The 18,082-nt window shown below is 43.1% G+C and overlaps 1 long non-coding RNA gene across 1 annotated transcript in view; it reads left to right on the top strand.

The window, feature by feature from the left end:
* LOC118238705 overlaps positions 1-12,319 on the top strand; it is a 55,387-nt gene extending 43,068 nt beyond the window's left edge. Inside the window, exon 3 of the long non-coding RNA XR_004769719.1 lies at positions 11,472-12,319. This is a non-coding gene — a long non-coding RNA (uncharacterized LOC118238705). The remainder of the gene's footprint in view (positions 1-11,471) is intronic.
* The last annotated feature ends 5,763 nt before the right edge of the window (positions 12,320-18,082 follow it).

Raw genomic sequence — 18,082 nt, 5'->3', positions numbered from 1 at the left:
GGATTCCCAAGCAGAGCTGTTTGGGAGTCTCAGGAGGGCGTGGATGAGGGAAGACTATAGGTGTCTTCTGGAAGGAACTTGAAAAGAGGGTTGAGACCTTTCCTAGAGACAAAGAGGCAATGGCTTGGATAAACCTATGCATAATTAACCAGGAGTACCTGGCAGGCTAGTTTGGGTTTCTTCAGGCAGCGGACCCGAAGAAAAGGATACCTGAAGAGTTCAAAGGTTTGCGATGGACCATGGTGTAAAAATATAACATTACCTTAGGCTTCCAAGAATGAGGTTTCCCTGTGACATTTAAATGTTTGCCATGTCCCATCTCGCAGTGACACCTTGGGGTATGACTTCCTCTGGCCAGTGTCTTTTTACCTTGGTCTCTATAACATCTAAAATTTTAAGGAGTTAGGCAGTAGGTGCTTTATAGTTTTAAGATATCTTAGATACTCGTTACCCTGTTTTACAGGTAAGGAAATGAAGGCACCGTGGCCTTAATGAGCACACCCAGGTGATGAATCTGAACCCAGACAGGCTACTTTTAGATTTTGTGTATGAATCTAGAACACCCAATAACCTCCTTCAGTCGGGAAGCTGGCTGGTAGGAAGGCCCATCCCACTTAGGAAAAGGTTTTCCGTTTTCTTTTAAAAATGTATTTCATGTTCATTTTAAAATTGAAAGGCCACCCTCATCATTAAAACAAATCCTGTAAGGACGTTAAAGATTTTCGTATAGGCACAACTCGATCTACGTTATGGATAAGTTATTTATAATTAAACTGTCATTTCATATTGTAAATGTTTAGAATGACTCAATCTTTTTTGAAGTGTCAATCTTTTCTCTGAAATAGTTCCCTCTCATTGATTTAGCAAATGCTTGCTCAACTAGGCCAAAGGTACACATTGGTCTTGTATCTTTCTGACCTATCACACATTTCTGCAATGGATTAGGTTTTGTTGAAGTTATTTAACTGGTATTTTTCTTTATTTCCTTTTCTCTTTTAGTTTTTTAAAGATGAGCTCTATTTTTCCTTTTCACATGGAAAGGGACTTGTTGTGGGATATTTGTACACTGTGTGAAGATGTGCTTGCTGTGAGTGGTGTAATAAAAAGCTGAATGGCAGTTGGGCGATGGTGGCACATGCCTTTAATCCCAGCACTCGGAGGCAGAAACAGGCAGATCTCTGTGAGTTTGAGGCTAGCCTGGTCTACAAAGCAAGTTTCTGGACAGCCTCCAAAGTTACACAGAGAAACCCTGTCTCAAAAACCAAAAATACTGCATTGCCAACAGTTAAGCAGGAGTTTCTAGGGAGAGAAGGGAAGAAGAGGAGGAGAGAATCGAGGTGCAGGGAGAACACACAGAATAGGAAGGTAAAAAGCCAAAGGCAAAATGTAGATTAAATGAGTTAATTTAAGTTATAAGAGCTAGTGGAACAAGCCTAAGCGAAGGCCGAGCTTTCATAAGAAGTCTCTGTGTCATTATTTGGAAGCTGATTGGTGGGATAGCGAAGACTGGTTACAAACTACGTTTTGCCTCATGGCTTTTTTCCTTTCTTTCCCATTCTGTATATCCAACTGATTCATAGTCGATTACCTCCTCTTCCTTTCCCCCAAAATCCTGCTTATACCTTCTGCCTAACTATTGGCCATTCAGCTTTTTATTACACCAATTGAAACAAATACATCTTCACACAGTGTACAAATATTCCACAACAGGGACTCAAGCTAACCAATTAAGAGTCATGAATTAAATTCAGGGGGAGGAATGCTAAATCGGAACCTCAGGCAAATCAAAAAAACAAATTATCCATATTCCCTTTGTTTCCCCACATACAACCTAAACTGTGGCCTGGAAAAGGTGCTGATCAGATTATAATTCTCACATTTGCAACCCCTTGGTTGCATAAGAGGCTCACTTACATAATTGGGAGAAATTTCACATTTATTTCACATATTTTTCTTTCACATGCAGAACTAAATTTGATTTTTTTGTTTTGTTTTTGTTTTTGAAACAGGCTCTCACTATGTGTCTGGCCTTCAACTAGCTATGTAGACCAGACTAGCCTTGATATTATAGAGACTCACCTGTCTCTTCCTCTGAGCGCTGGGATTAAAGAGGACAGCCACCACACTGAGCCAGAGCTAGATTTTTATAGATGTAAATACAAATGCCATCAAAGCAGGTGGTGGACTGGCTGGGAGAAGAAGGGGGCCAGTGAGGGAGGAAGAGGAGAAGGTGATACCAAGAGGAGTGTGGGCAAAGCACAATGGTACACATTTATGAAAATGTCACAATGGAACATTGTTCTGTAGGCTAAAAAATACTGTAAGCAAAATAATGGGATGATTATAAATGGTTGTGCAGTACTCTATGTAGGTAAGTAATATATACCTTTCTGATTAAGGCTGATACAATTGGCCTGGCATGAGGGTGCCCACCTTTAATCCCAGCACTTTGGAGACAGAGGCAGGTGGATCTCTAAGTTTGAGGCCAGCCGGGTCTACAGAGTGAATTCTAGGACAGCCAGGAATACACAGAGAAACACCCTGTCTTAACCCTGCTCCCAACATGATAGAATTGACTCCAAAGAAATATAGAGTTCTTTTACAAAGTTAGTATTTTGTAAAGTTAAAAAAAGTTTTGTGACATTCGGTTCTTTCAGAGAGTCTTCTTTCATATTCCTAACCCCACATAAGGCACAAAACCGACTGATGTCCTGACAGGGTGACTTTGAGCAAGCAATATGATACACACATAGGGAAATGCATACAAATCCCAAGAAGTACCTTTAAAACTATCCAAACAAGAAGAAACAGGCTGTGCTACAGAGGGAAAGTAGCATTCATGAACGTTCTCTGGTGTGGATTCCAGGCAGCTGTCCTTGCTGTCTGCTAGAGCTACATAGAGAGGAACTAAATGAAATACCAAAGCTTACAACAGATGTTTTCAAAGTCAAACAGCAGCAAGGCAAGTTTTCCTTAACTACTGACACAAAAGCGGTTTTCTAATTCTTGTTTGTTTGTTTGTTTGTTTTTTGAAACAGGATTTCTTGGTGTAGCCTTGGCTGTCCTAGAACTTGATTTGTGGACCAGGCTGGCCTCAAACTCACAGAAACCCACCTGCTTCTGCATCCTGAGTGCTGGGATTAAAGGTGTGCACCTAATTCTTAAAATTGAAATGTGAACCCATTTTTTTCCAAGTCCTGCACGAATTGGGTTTTGTGTTTTGTCTCTGGTAATCTAACTGCTTCTTGTCAGCGAGTGCTATTGCCATAGCACTGGGCTTGGCAATGCAGATAGAAGCAATAGGCCAGTTACCATTCCCATGGGTGTACCCTAGATTAGGTATCTCAAGGGAACCAGGCTCTTTGCAATGTTTTTTAATGGCCAGAAACCATCAGGAATGACACTGGACAGCCAATGCTGGCATTCAGAGTTAGGAACCAACAAGGTCTCCCAAGACTAGAAAAGTGGCTTTAGTTGGTGAAAATACAGAAACTGTAAATTGAGTTGCTCTAAGTCTTGGGAATGGAGCTCTCTGTAACAGCTGTAGCAAACCAGATGAATTCCTCTCTCAAAATGATTTTCTTTGGTTGTCTTTCTATTGGAATAAAATGGAACAACAAAAAAAATATTCTTCAGCAAATTCAATCTGCAGAAAAGCAAGCCCTTTTATAATACACCTATTTTCAGATAGATTTTTCTTCTTTTCTGGGGTTTAAACCCAGGGCCTTGCACATGCTAGGCAAGTACTCTGCCCTTTGAAAGCTTTTTATCTTGAGACATGGTCTTAATTAACCAGACTGTCTTTGAGCTCACTCTGTAAGCGCAGGCCTGCCTTGAACGTCCGTCTCCTGCTTCAGCCTCCAGAATAGCTGTAATTTCAGGACTGCTTCACCAGAACTGGGAGAACTAATTTTGTTTGTTAGTTTCATTGTAGTCCCAAACTAACCAACTAAATGAAAAGCCACAGTGGGCCTACCACTTTACTGCCCTCAAGAGTCTGTGTGAGACTCCTCTTCAACGTTCAGGCTAAGCAGAGATGCTCCCTTCTCTCCAAAACACAAATAGCATTGCTGTGTTTCAGCCACTCTCTTCCAGGCTAGAGACAGTCACAGCAGAATAATAGCATCTGAGCTCCCTAATGGCATGAAGAGTACCTGTGACAGCCCTCGGAGGAAGCACGGTGGGAAAGGCTGGATGGGCTGGAATCTAGAGAGGGCATTCGTTAGTGGGTTGGGTTCTTATCTGGCGCTGTTGCTTCTAAGTTGGCAGCAGGGTTATCTTTTGAAAAAAAAAGAAAAAAAACAAGCTGATGAAGACTGAGTGAGAATATGTCACCTTTTATGGTCAGTGCCATTCTTTCAACCTCAGTAAATTCCTTCTCCCTTTCCTACAGGCAGTCTCCAAAGCAGGTGCACACAGCAACTAATTAAGATGGAGAGTGTCCTAACTTCCACACAAATGGATCTCTCCATTTTCAGTGTCTGTACTGTGAGGCTCTCGTGATACACTTAGTGTACTGTGAGTGTGTAAATACGGTGGGATGTGGGGGAGGGGCAGCACCGAGACTGGTCATGAGAGATCAAAGCTGTTTGTTGTGACCTCTGCTCGGGAATCCACTGCCCCTGTTTGTCCTACCTGCTTCCAACCCCTTTCTTTCAGGATGGGCTCTGCCTTCCTGCCTCTAAAAAGGGCATTTAGAGGTCACAATCTGGGGTGCTTCCCCCAATTCTACCCTTTTCGTTTACTGCCCAGAGCCTGTAATAGTGAGGCCTCATAATTATTTGTTGCATTGAACCCAGTTCCAAGTTACCCTCTGGGGAGGAGCCTACCATGGCCTGCTGGTTTTTTGCTTTTGGTGCGGACTATTGGGTGGTTGCCATCGACTTGAGAAACAGGCAAGTGTGGAACGTAGATTACCAAGTCCCTCACTATTTATCTACAAGTTTTCTTATAACACACTGCCTTCCACACAGTATGCATTCCAACACATCACAACCGGGGGATGTTTTCCATGTTATGTAAGCTCGAGTTTAAGGTTAAGACTTAGCATTGCAGAGTAGGGATACTGTTTAATAGCTGCAGCCCTGCAGGCTGACGTCCCCATCTGTGGCCATTGTTTTGTTTACTGATCACATGCCGTATCAGCTACTGTGATGGGAGCTTCACCTGTGCCTCTGGTTCTCAGAACGCCCTCTGCAAGGTGAATTTACATCATCCCCTTTTTGAGACAGAGAACAAGACAGGCTCAGAGAAGTTAAGCAGTCACATGGCAGAGCTGGAGTGAATCCATACCCATCCCCCACCCCTCCCTCACACCTCGACAAGGCAAAGCCTCCTGAGAAATTGCTGCATGATTAGCCTTGAACATTTCTGGTAAAGTGGCTTAACCTCTTCCATTTAAATTTTAGCATCGTTATTGGAAAGCCTTGTTAATAATTGAATGAGCACAGCTGATGAGAAAAACACCGTGCGCTTCTGGTCCTGAAGGTCAGCCAGAAATGTTGTTGAATACGGGTACCCGTTGGATTTGGCTAGAGAATCCCCAAAAGAATGATGTCAAACAAGGCTTGTGTGCATGTGTGATGTGAAGGCTGAATACTGACCTCGCACATGTAATGTAAAGAACATCCTCCAAATGAAGGAGTTGTTGATCCCAGGGTTAGGCCAGACCCAGTACAGCTGAGACAGGCAAGCAGAAGACTGTGATCATTACATTTCGCAAAATATAATTAATTATAGCAATTGATGGATATAGGAAGGAAGTATTCAACCAAAATACCATAACATCAAGGGAAGGCTCCTCGGCTTTCAGGCTGTTGGTCTTCAAATTCACTGTCAGTTTTAAAATGCAATAGTATTCACTGTTACGGCTTCAGTATCTGTTGGAACTGTTTGATTATACCTAGGTGCCATTCACTAAACGAAGAAAAGCATATCACACTCTATATGTATCAATTTCTTGACCGTGTGCCAGGGATCTCTCATTCATCTTGCGCCCCCTGTGCAAACCACAAGCATTTGGGGTCACCCTTGAGGCTGCTCTGCACACTTGTCGCTTCTACACAGGGAACAAGAAACATCTTTTTTTCTCTTTCTAGGAATCTTTGGGTTTTTTTTTGTTTTTGTTTTTGTTTTTTTTTTTCTGCTGTGATCACTCACTGGTCTATGTCCCTGCGCTCTTTCTCTCTCTGGAAAGTCTATGATCTAATAAGAGCTAGAGGGTTTTAGTGTGCGTACACACACACACACACGAGTTTGTTACTGGTTTGGAGCTTTCACCCCCAACTCTGAGACTGTAAGTGGGTACCACTGTCACAACAGATACATTTTGTTTTGTTATTGTCTTTTGGGTATTTTTGGGTTTTTTGTTTTGTTTTGGTTCAGTTTGGTTTTGGTTTTTTGAGATAGGGTTTCTCTGTATTATTTTGGAGCCTGCCTTGGAACTTGCTTAGTAGACGAGGCTGTCCTCGAACTCATAGAGATCTGCCTACCTCTGCCTCCCAAGTGCTGGGATTAAAGGCATGAGCAACCAACACCCGGTGGTCTTTTTTTTTTTTTTTTTTTTTTTTTTTTTTAAAGACAGGATTTCATGTAGCCCAGGCTGATTTTGTTTTTTTGTTGTTGTTGTTGTTTTGTTTTTGGTTTTTGTTTATGAGACTATGTTTCTCTGTATTGCAGCCCTGGCTAGCCTGGAAGTTGATTTGTAGATCAGGCTGGCTTGGAACTCACAGACATCTACGAGCCTCTGCCTCCCAAGTGTTAGGATCACAAGTGTGTGCCACCACACCCAACTATTTTGTTGTATTCTTGATCCCTGCTTTGTCCTTCCAACATCTTCCCGTCCTTCCTTCCTTCCTACTTCTCTTTCTCCCTCCATCAAGCCTTAGCTGTAGCTTCCCCGTCTTACGCACACTTAATTCCCTGTCTAGAGAGATAATTTGAATGATGGGATGGGGTTATTTGCTGGATCCATATAGAGCATTTTAGCATCCCTTGTTCTAATAAGCATCATTGTGTTCAAAGCCAGTAATAGGAAGCCAGGGTGTAGAAGAGCAGAGAAACAAAACAGAGCACAGTATAGAGAAAACAGAATCCATCAGCTGTAGGGAAATAGCCCCACCATGTTTTAACACAACCATTCTAAGATGACTTTCCTAGGTTCACTGTTTTAAAATCAGGAGAATTTCAGTACTATCCTAAGTACCATTAAGCCTTGGATGCTTTTCTAAATGATGTGCTAAAGAGGCTTAACAGGTATAGGCACTTGATGACAAGCCTAATGGCCTGTGTTCAGTCCCAAACACAACAGGGGAGAACTGACTCCTGCAGTTGTCCTCTGACCCCCACCTGTGGGTATGGCACACAACTACTAAGTGCCAAAATAAATAAACCACAAAGGCCCAGGTGTTGGAGGTGCATGCCTTTAATCCCAGCACTCGGGAGGCAGAGGCAGGCGGATCTCTATGAGTTCCAGGCCAGCCTGGTCTACAGAGTGACTGCCAGGATAGGCTCCAAAGCTACACAGAGAAACCCTGTCTCGGAAAAAAAACCAAAAAAACCAAAAACAACAACAACAAAAAAACCACAAAGAAGAATAAATTCACCCAACTCTAACCTCGGGTGCGGGGGGGAGGGAGTTAAGACTGGGGTGAGTGTCTGAACCATGTAAACCTCAGAGACTTGTCACACATCCCTGAGAGAACTGTCAGTCCTGGAGAACTGGCTTCCTTTTCCTAGTGTCTGCCCACCTGTGCTGGGCATACAACCACCAGGCTCACTTGACTGTAATTAACAAATGGATCTGGAGGCTGGTGAGTGGGCCTTCCTTTCCTACTTGACATAGTGTGAACGGCCATCTGTGCATTTTTCAGACTTCCTGATAGCACTATCCTTGTTGATGGAGGGAAGAGGAGTGGGAATAGAATGGCTCCATGGGCTCCTATTCTGTCCTGTATTCCCAGCTCTAGAAACCTGGAGTGAGCATTTCAGATGAGACACTCAGCAATGGACACATTTTACAGCCACTTAGGGGAGACCAAGGACTGCTTGACTGCTTGATGTAAACAGCACAGTGCATTATGGTCTCAAATTTCTCTTCAGTTTTGGCTACCAAGTAATTTAATGTGGAGATATCAAAGCTACATATTAAGGGTTTTCTTTTCTTTTAGATTTATTTTATGTATGTGAGTATTTTGCTTGCATGTTTGTCTGTGTACCACATGTATGCCTGCCTGGTACCTGAAGGGATCAGAGAGGTCAGGGAATTCCCTGGAACTGGAGTTATGGATGGCTGTGAGCTGTCATGCAGGTGATAGGAATCAAACCCATGTCTTGTACAAGTGCTCTTAACTGCTGAGTTGTCTCTCTAGGCCCATCGTAAGTATTTGAAGCAATTTGGAAATAAAGTCTCATACAAAGAAACGAAATCTCATGAAAAAAAAGACTGAGAACTATCTGATTTACTTGGTTTTTGTAATTAAAAATATTAAATATATTAAATATATGGATATTTTGCACTTAGGCTGGGCCATGTTGACTTTGCTGTGGAGGATGGCTTGCTTGGGGAGACCAGTGTTCAGCACAGATACTAACAATGAAGAGCTAAGTCGGGGAGAACGTTTCTCTATGTGAATCAGATGTGGAGATGGCCGGCCACAAGCTCCATACTGAGTGCTTTTGTCATTAAAACTGATAGGATTTCAAAATCCTGCCTCCTTGTTGATGGCATCATGTTAGTGGTCCATGGAGAGGGAACCCAGCAGAGGAGGACAGACTTAGAATTCTGTCCCATGTAGTTGGTAGTGCTTGGTTTGAGATAGAAAGGGATTTTGAATGACTGGGATGGCTAATTTCCCTCCTCCTCCTCCTCCTCCTCCTCCTCCTCCTCGTCCTCCTCCTTGTCCTCCTCCTCATCCTCCCCCTCCTCCTCCTCCTCCTCCTCATCCTCCTCCTCATCCTCCTCCTCTTTCTGGCTCTGCCAGCCTTCCTGTAGTTCCTCTAGGTCACCAATGTGTGTTGCTAGGAAAGGCTCCCTGTTGCTGTGCCCAGACTGTCCCCTGCCCAGTGGCCCAGGGGAGGAAGAGAGGTCTGATCTACGGAGTCAGCCATGCTCTGCCACCAGGTCCTGAGCCAGGCATGTGCTGGCTTCTCTGTAGAGAAGGGGGCTTTTACTTAGTTCACTGGTAGGCTTCAAGCTGCCTCAGGGCTCTTGCACTTGGTCACTCTTTACCTCTTTTTGCTTTGCAGGCTTTTCTTCCAGTCTCCCTCCATTCCGTCTCTGCTCAGCAAAACCCACACTTTCACTATGGGGTGCGATATGTTTTTATTCATTTTCTTTCTTGTCGATGCAATGTAAGATCTAGAGAGGCAGGAGCTTTGTTCAGTAGTCTTTTTCCAGTGCTTGGTGCACAGCGGACTACTGATGAACGTCCATGGAATGATGAAAAGGCTCCTACCATGGGCTGGTGAGATAGTTCAGAAGATCAAGGTACTTGTCACCAAGTTTAACAACCTGAGTTGGATTCCTGGGTGCTCAAGTGTGTGTGTGCACATGCACAGGCAGGGACACACACACACACACACACACACTAAATGAAATGCAATTATTTAAGGCTCTTCCAAATACTTCCTAAACCCAGAGCCTAGGCTCAGCTTGGAGTATTTGTATCAACAGTGGTCTGGCATAGTCTCCACAACCCAGACCTAAGCCAAAAATAGAAAACACAAAAGCTGTTGGCTATGTAACTCAAAGATTAGGGCAGTGGTTTCTGCTCTTCACCATCAATCAATTGGGGACCTTAAAAATAAAAGAAAGAAAAAATATAAAGAAAGCGATGTATGTCACATCCTCCACCCCCACTCAGCTGAACGTCTAGAACAAGGCGTGTTGACGTGCTAGACTGGTGATTTATCTGGAAATAAACGACATAGAGTATAGAACATGTTGGTAGAAAGAGTCTCAGGGTTTTAATTTGAATTTTAAAGGTCAATTCGAACAAAGTAGTTTGTATCAAAGGGAATTCTTGAAATCTCTTCTATTAATAGCATCATTTAGCATCCCCACCGTTCAGCAGAGTCTCACTGCATTCCCACCTTTCCAGAAATACAATAAATGTCAGTGCAGATACAGTGTAGTATGGAAAAATCTACACTCTTTGCCTTTGGTCTGAGCTTTCAGCATTACTATCCTCCTCAAGGAAGCTGGTTTTAAACATGAGGAGTTTCAAGCATGAAACGAGCCTTTAAGACCACTGTGCAATGAATCTGGGTCCTGGTAAAGCACAGTCAAGCATGCAGACACATGGCTTATGTGGAAACCATGTCCACTCCTTGCATCAACAGTCGGTGTGGCCTGCTGCAGGGAGGCACACATGGCCCAGTGGCAAGACCTTGTTTGGGAACAGGTTAGAGGGACCAGTCAGACCTCAGTTGCAAGCAGGTTTATTGAGTGAGTTCTCTAATATTGATAGACATAGTGCTTTTTCAGGGGCCAGGTGACCTGACAGCCTCCCCAGGAGCACCAGTGCTGAAAGCGAGTCCCATGCTGGAGCCCAGAGCTCAGGATGAAAACTGAGCTCTGAGAATTGTGGGTCTGTGAAAGGCGGCACATGGGAGATCTGAGCTTGGCATCAATACCAGACGAGTAAGGTAGCATTCTGCTTCATTGAGGATTTCCTTTCTCCTGGTGTGTCAGCAAGAAACTTAGATAGTCTGGTATTCCTACGAGCTTGTATTTGTGTGTTAGTGTGGTGACATGGAGAGGCTGCAGTTGGTAACAGCTCCTGGGCAAAGAATAGTTTGTGCCTTGTTGCCTGACTTTTCAGAGGCATTGTTCCTGAGGTCATGGCTCCTTTCTGTGTTCTGCATGCTTTCTGGGGTGGCAGAGTCTAGGATGATATTAGTCTTGAGTGCAAAATGTACTCCCTCCTTTCATCCCTGTCTGTAAATTCCAATGTAGGTTCATCTCCTTCCTGTGGACCAGTCTTACAGGCCAGTCACAAACATTTCACCTTACTTTCCCCAGCCCAGAGCTGCCTTGTGAAAAGGTAGGCCAGAGGAGGGAGGAGATCTTGCTTGCTTCTTCATGTGATAGCTGGGACCACACTTGGTTCTTTCTTCTCTTCATAAACAACTTATAGCCTATATGTGTGATGAACAGGGAACCAAGACAGCATGGCAGTGGTCACAGGGATGCAATGGTGGCCCTGTAGCCTGCTTCCTCAACCTCTTCCATTCCTTTCTGCTGGGTAGCTGCCTCACACAGCCTAGAGGTGTGAAGAGTGAACTTAAGGTCACACAGCTGTATTTCTGATCGTTAAACTGGTTTCCTTGGAGACTACCTGGGTATGCAGTGAGAACCTTAGCTTTCAAGTCAGATGGTCCTGGACTTAAAGTCTGACTTTGTCATGGATTAGACACTTAACTTTGTGAAAGTTGTCTAACCTCTCTTTTACCACGTGGCTTTCCTGTAGGGTTGTCATGAAGACTGATGTGTGAAGTGTGCCAACCACAGAAAGATACCACTAGAGGAAGATAAGTTCTATTACTCCAGGGCTCGCCCTTAAGCAACAAGAAGCCTGGGTTCTGTATTGCAAATTATGAGCTTAACAAGGTGCACTTTCCAGGGTGTTCATCTTTTAATAGGTATGCCTGAACATGAAAAGGCACTGAGATTTAAAAGGATGAACCCCTGGCAGTGGGTGAACACTGGGCGTCCAGTTCACTGCAGGGGAAATATCAAGTGTTGGGGAAGCTCAACTAGAAGTTTCTGAGAGGAAGCCACTCAGAAGTACTCAGAAAGGAGACATCTTGCCTGGGTACCAGCAATCAGCCCCCTTGGGGAGGATGGCCATCCTGGAGAAACCTTGGCTGCATCTGTGGAAGAAAGATGGAGACAGCAACTGGAATGTGGGGACAAGAAACCAGGTTTGATTCAAACAGCTCCCCTCAGTGTGGACTGCAGAAGGTGTGTCTCAGTTAGGGTTACTATAGTTGTGATGAAACACCATGACCAACAAAACAGAGAGGAAAGGGTTTATTCGGCTTACACTTCCACTGCACTGTTTATCACTGAAGGAAGTCAGGACAGGAACCCAAACAGGGCAGAAACCTGGGCAGGAGCTGATGCAGAGGCCATGGAGGGGTGCTGCTTACTGGCTTGCTCTCAGGCTTTGCCCATCCTGCCTCCTTATAGAGCCCAGAACCACCAGACCAGGGGTGGAACCACTGTCTGTGAAGAGATACCATGACCATGGCAACTCTTATAAAGGAAAAACATTTAATTGGTGTGGCTTACATTTTCAGAGGCTTAGTCCATTATCATCACAGGGGCATGCAGGCAGACATGGTGCTAGAGAAGGAGCTGAGAGTTCTACATCTTGACTGACAGGCAACAGGAAGTGGTCTGAGACACTGGGTGTGGCTTGAGCATATATGAGACCTCAAAGCCTGCCTCCATAATGACCCACTTCTTCCAACAAGGCCATATCTACTCCAACAATGCCACACCTCCTAATAGCGCCATTCCCAATGAGCTTCTGGGGGCCAATTACATTCAAACCACTACAACCACCCTTCATGTGCTGAGCCCTCTCCCATCAATCACTAATTAAGAAAATGCCTTACAGCTGGATTTTATGGAGTCATTTTCTCAGTTGAGATTTCCTCCTTTTAGATGACTCAACTTTGTGTCAAGTTGACATAAAACTGGCTAGGACAAGGTGACAGGCCACAGAACCTAGAAAAGCTGGAGCAAGGCACAGACTTGACAACTCCAACATGAAGGATGCATTTTCTGCTTGTCCCTTTACGTCTGGCAAGAATAGCCATCAAGATGTAGTCATCATTTGTCCTAATTTTCATGAAAGGGTGTCAGTTTTGTTCAAGTAAAGAATTTCTAGGGAAAGACAGCTAATTGCTTCCTAAACCATTGGCTATATTCAAATTTCTCTTTAAGTCGTTTTACACCAAACTAAAGCTGTTTCATGAGTTTACCATCTGTGTGTGAATCCCATCCCATGTTCTGTTTCTAATGGCACTATTGCCTCAAAGGAGCGGCGTGTGTTCTTTTCACTGTCAGTATCTCTGTGACATTCCATCCCATCACAATAGCTGGCCACTGGGAGTGCTTGATATGCAAAGAATGATGATTGGTCATGAAAGTTAAATTTGTGAACAGCAGGTGGCTCCTGTTTTAACAAATTTATTTTTAAGAAAATTAAAAACACCCAAAGCCCTAGATGTGTCCCTTCACTCCCCTGTCAACCTAAAGATTGTGTCAGGCACTCCCTGCTTATCCCACAGGAATTCCTAGATGGGTGGGGACCTCTGCCTGGGACCCTGGAGTCACACCAGTGTGTGCAGGAAGACTGGGTCAAGGCCCACCTTAAAGGCAGAGGGAGATGTCTGCTGGGTGAGCATGCTGGCCTCAGCCCTCAAGAGAGGGCAGAGAGGAAATACAGCTTCTCCCTGCTTAAGAAAAGAAAAATATTCAGTAAAGGAGGTGTGTCGGGAACAGTTGGACTGCATTAAAAGTTACATACTCTAACATCATAAAATCCTTCTGAGATTTAAAAATGAAAAAAAAAAACAATTTCTGCTGTCAAGTGTGGAAATGGTTCTTCGTTCACCAGTTGTACTCTGTTGCAGCATTGGACTGTGGTGAGTTACAATTTCTGTGCAGTACTATCTGTTAGTATTCAGGCATCTGTACTGGCCTATCCTTGGGGTTCTGACAGGATAGGTCCTCAGTTGCAGCCACTAAGAGCACCACCTATGCATATTCACTATGTTCCCTTTTAAAAGGGCCCTGCCTGCCTCCCATCTTTCTCTCTTTCTCTCTCTCTCTCCACTTCTCTGCCTGTCTCTGTCTCCCCCTTCTTTCCTCTCTCCTTTTTCCTGATGCTTTTGTCCCGGGAGACAGGTCCCCCTCTTCCCTTCCCCCCTTTTTTTATGATCCCTTCTGCTTTAACCCTGTCCCATGATGTCCTTCTCTCGAGAGCTGCTTTTCTTAAATTACAACACTATCCACAGCCTATTAGCCCCCAAGCCCCTGAGGGCACTGCCACTCTGTTCCTGCCACCTGGTACCTGACATCACAGGAGCCCAACACAGGTCAGATTCATAAATGAATGAACATGTTCCTAGAAATAGGAAAATTCCACAAACACGTGGTAATGAGCTCAGTTTTGCACTTCCAAAGGTATTTCCAAGCAGTAAGTATAGCTTTAAAAAAAAAAATAGTTTACATCAACAATCCAGAAGACTGTTGGGGTGACATCAGTCGTGCCCCTGAATGCAAAGGCCATTTTTTTTTTTTTTTTTTTTTTTTTTTTTTTTTGGTTTTTCGAGACAGGTTTCTCTGTGGCTTTGGAGGCTGTCCTGGAACTAGCTCTTGTAGACCAAACTGGTCTCGAACTCACAGAGATCTACCTGCCTCTGCCTCCCAAGTGCTGGGATTAAAAGCGTGCACCACCACCGCTCAGTCCAAAAATGGATTCTTAATTACAGGAATTCTTTTAAGATACAAAGCTTAATCAGTAATTTTCTCAGGATTGTTTTTGAATTCCTTTGGTGTCCTTGTCCCAATGAAGGAAGAGGATGTGCTGAAGTCAGCATGCACCCTGCACTATTATAAATGGTTTACATGCATTAACCATTAGACAGCATGCAGGCTCCAGCCAGTCTTACTTCCCTCTTCCAACACAGTGTCTCACAAATTCTCAAAGAACGAAGAAAAATGTTTTCAAAAACATGAACAGGATTTTCCCACTTCCAATCCTGACTGGTTCGCTGGTAGCTTCTGGTTTTTTGTGTATCTGGCCATTTTTCCCCCTCCTTCTTTTAGTGTATATTTTTGGTTGACTTGTTATGGCTTGTAGTTATAGTCTCTTGTCATTTGATGCCAGCTCTTTTTTTTTTTTTTTTTTTTTTTTTTTTTGGTTTTTCGAGACAGGGTTGGTTTCTCTGGGTAGCTTTGGAGCCTATCCTGGCACTCGCTTTGGAGACCAGGCTGGCCTCGAACTCACAGAGATCTACCTGCCTCTGCCTCCCGAGTGCTGGGATCGCACTCGCTTGTTTTATTTAGAATTGTTTATATGTGTTTTCTTAACAGACAGTATTCTGTAATTTTTACGCTGTATATTTTGTAGCAAATTTTTGTGGCTTTGAGGACAAGGTGGAATTATACAGTGAACTAAAATAAGGCTTAACTTTTCCCAAGGTCAGAATGGCTGAGGCGCACAGATGACCACACAGTGCATGTCCTGCAACTATGCACTCCAGAGCATCGGAAATGCAACAGTGTCCACAGTATTGTTACAAAGTGAAAGACAAAAGTTATGGGATTATGACACCAGATTTAAAAAAAGAAACAACTAAAATTCAGCTGGGAATGGTGGTATGGCACCAGCACTAGAGAGGCAAAGATAGGGTTACAAGTTCAAGGCTAGCCTAGTCCACAAACATGTTCCAGACCAGCCAGTCCTATACAGCGAGATCTTGTCTTAAAAGAACCCAAACCAGCTAAACAAATTTAAAAAAAATCAACCAGTTAAGTATATGCCTCTTTCCCCATTTGGATAATTGAACCTAGGGCATTCCAAATGCTAGGCAAGTGCTCTATCATTAAGCTGCAAACCAAATCCATTAATAGCAATAAATTCTAAGTACAATGGAAGCACAAGGAAGCTATCTAAAGACAACAATGACTGGTTTACAACCAGCAGTGTCATTTTACTGAGTGAAAACTTAAGGCTGCTGTCAAGATGATCATGGACAAGGGGTGGTGCTGCCCTTGGTACTGTTATACAATGTTTCAGATGGCTTTTAAAGAACATTCTCTGTCCAAAAATCTAAAAACTGCAAAAGGGAGCAAGCCTTTGCAGTATACAAAAACAGGAAGGAAGGAAGGAAAGGAGGGGGGGGAGGGAGGGAGGGAGGGAGGGAGGGAGGGAGGGGAAGGAAGGAAGGAAGGAAGGAAGGAAGGAAGGAAGGAAGGAAGGAAGGAGAGAAAATAAGCAAGACTCCATTAAACATCTAGAAGCCAGATGTGGCCTATGATCAATCACTCAGGAACCAAGACAGTAGAATTGTGGTTTTGAGGCCAGCTTGGGCAATGCAGTGAGTTCCAGGCCAACCTGGGCTACACAGTGAAACCCTGTTTCCAAAAAAACAAACAAACAAAAAAAACAACAAAAAAATCAAAAAACAAAAACAAAGTCTCATTGCAAGACACATATACACAAAACATCAACTTTACTTCTGTGATGACCTAATACATAAGTAAACATATTCTATTCACAAAAATGATAAGATAACATAGAAAATGCCTATGAGTACAAAGAATTAGAGAAACATCTAACATTTTATCAATGAATCTAAATAAGTGAACATTGTACCATGTGACTGAAGACAGAGATTGACATATAAATGTTGATTCTTAACAAAGGCACATTTAATGCAACCTAAATCAAAACTCACAGGCTTATTTTCTTTGGAACTGGACCAATGATTTGGATGTTTGCATAAAACAAATATCCAAAATGTATTAATTTATTGAATGGTTTTTTCATGAGACTTGTCTTATCAAAGAGGAAACAAGGCTTGCCATGAAACTATAAAATGAAAACAGCATTGTTGTGGCACAGTTGCAGTAGAATCCAGAAACAAAGTGACCACATTTGAGAGCTTGAAATTTGGGGACTGGGAATGTAGTTACACTCTTGTAGCATGTATGATGCCGTGTGGTCCTTAATACCACACACACACACACACACACACACACACACACACACACACACAAACACACACACACACACAGGAATGTGTGGTTCAGTTGAATGGGAAAGTACATATATTAATTAGCTCTTCATCTAAATATTTGAGGAGATAAAGTTCAGAGTAAGATTGAGTATCGGTTTTTAGTCTTAGAAGATACTTGAGCTTGAATGATCTCTTAAATTCTTCAATATTCAATTTCTTATCTATATGAACTTTATATGGTATTTTTTTCCGAGTGCCTAGCATGTAGAAATGTTAGCTATCATCATTCCATGTATTATTTCACACACTAATAAGAGCAAATCCCAGGTAGATTAGAAATATAAATAATAAAGTAACAAAAAGATGTAGAAGAGTATTTGTAAACATCTCAGCATGCAAGTGGAAGGCAGAAAGACAAGAAACCACCAGCCATAAAAGACAAGTACAATGCAACAATGTAAGCATTGAGTGGAGAACAGAAAATGGTGGCCCTCAGTATTGCTATGCATGGTGTCAGTACTGCTATGGGCGGTCTCAGAATTGGTGTGGGTGGTCTCAGTATTGCTGTGGGTGGCCTCAGTATTGCTATGAGTGGTCTCAGTATTGCTATGTGTGGTCTCAGTATTGGTGTGGGTGGTCCCAGTATTGGTGTGGATGGTCCCAGTATTGGTGTGGGCGGTCTCAGTATTGGTGTGGGTGGTCCTCAATATTGGTATGGGTGGTCTCAGTATTGGTAATGTTGGTCCTCGGTATTGTTACCGCAGCTCCTGGAAATGCTAAACCAGCTAACAGGCAAATTTAAATAAAATTTATACAGGCATTTTGACTCAGAAGTTTTACTTTTGAAATGTAACTTATGAAAACAAAAATGTCAATATAAAGGGCATAGATGTATAAGAAATTTGTTGTGCCTTTTGTTTTTGTAGACTATATCCTTCCAGGGGGAGGAGAACCAAAAGGAAAAAAACCTCTAAGCTTTTTAAACAAAGCAATGGGTGAACAAGTTATGGACTATTAAGAATAACTTACATGTATGTGTAATTTTAATGTGAAATGATAAGCAGGGGTAATGACTTGGTAGCCCTGAATTCTCTCTGGCTTCCTGTCTTACCATATGATTTCTCCCATTTACATACCATCCAGCCATGATCCCGAAACTGCTATGTGATGCTCACAGGCAAGGGAGCCCTTGCTGACCTGATGACGCCTCTGGACTTTTAGCTTCCAAAATGTAAGCTAAATACTCTTTTCTCTGTAAGACAGCCAGGTATTTTATTGCGTTAATGGAAAGTAGAGAGCTGTGCTGTGCTAGTCTCTCTAG

The sequence above is a fragment of the Cricetulus griseus genome, chromosome 4, assembly GCF_003668045.3.
Source record: "Cricetulus griseus strain 17A/GY chromosome 4, alternate assembly CriGri-PICRH-1.0, whole genome shotgun sequence".
NCBI classification, from domain to species: domain Eukaryota; kingdom Metazoa; phylum Chordata; class Mammalia; order Rodentia; family Cricetidae; genus Cricetulus; species Cricetulus griseus.
The sequence above is the reverse complement of the archived record's forward strand: the minus strand, read 5'-3'. Positions and strand labels throughout refer to the sequence as shown.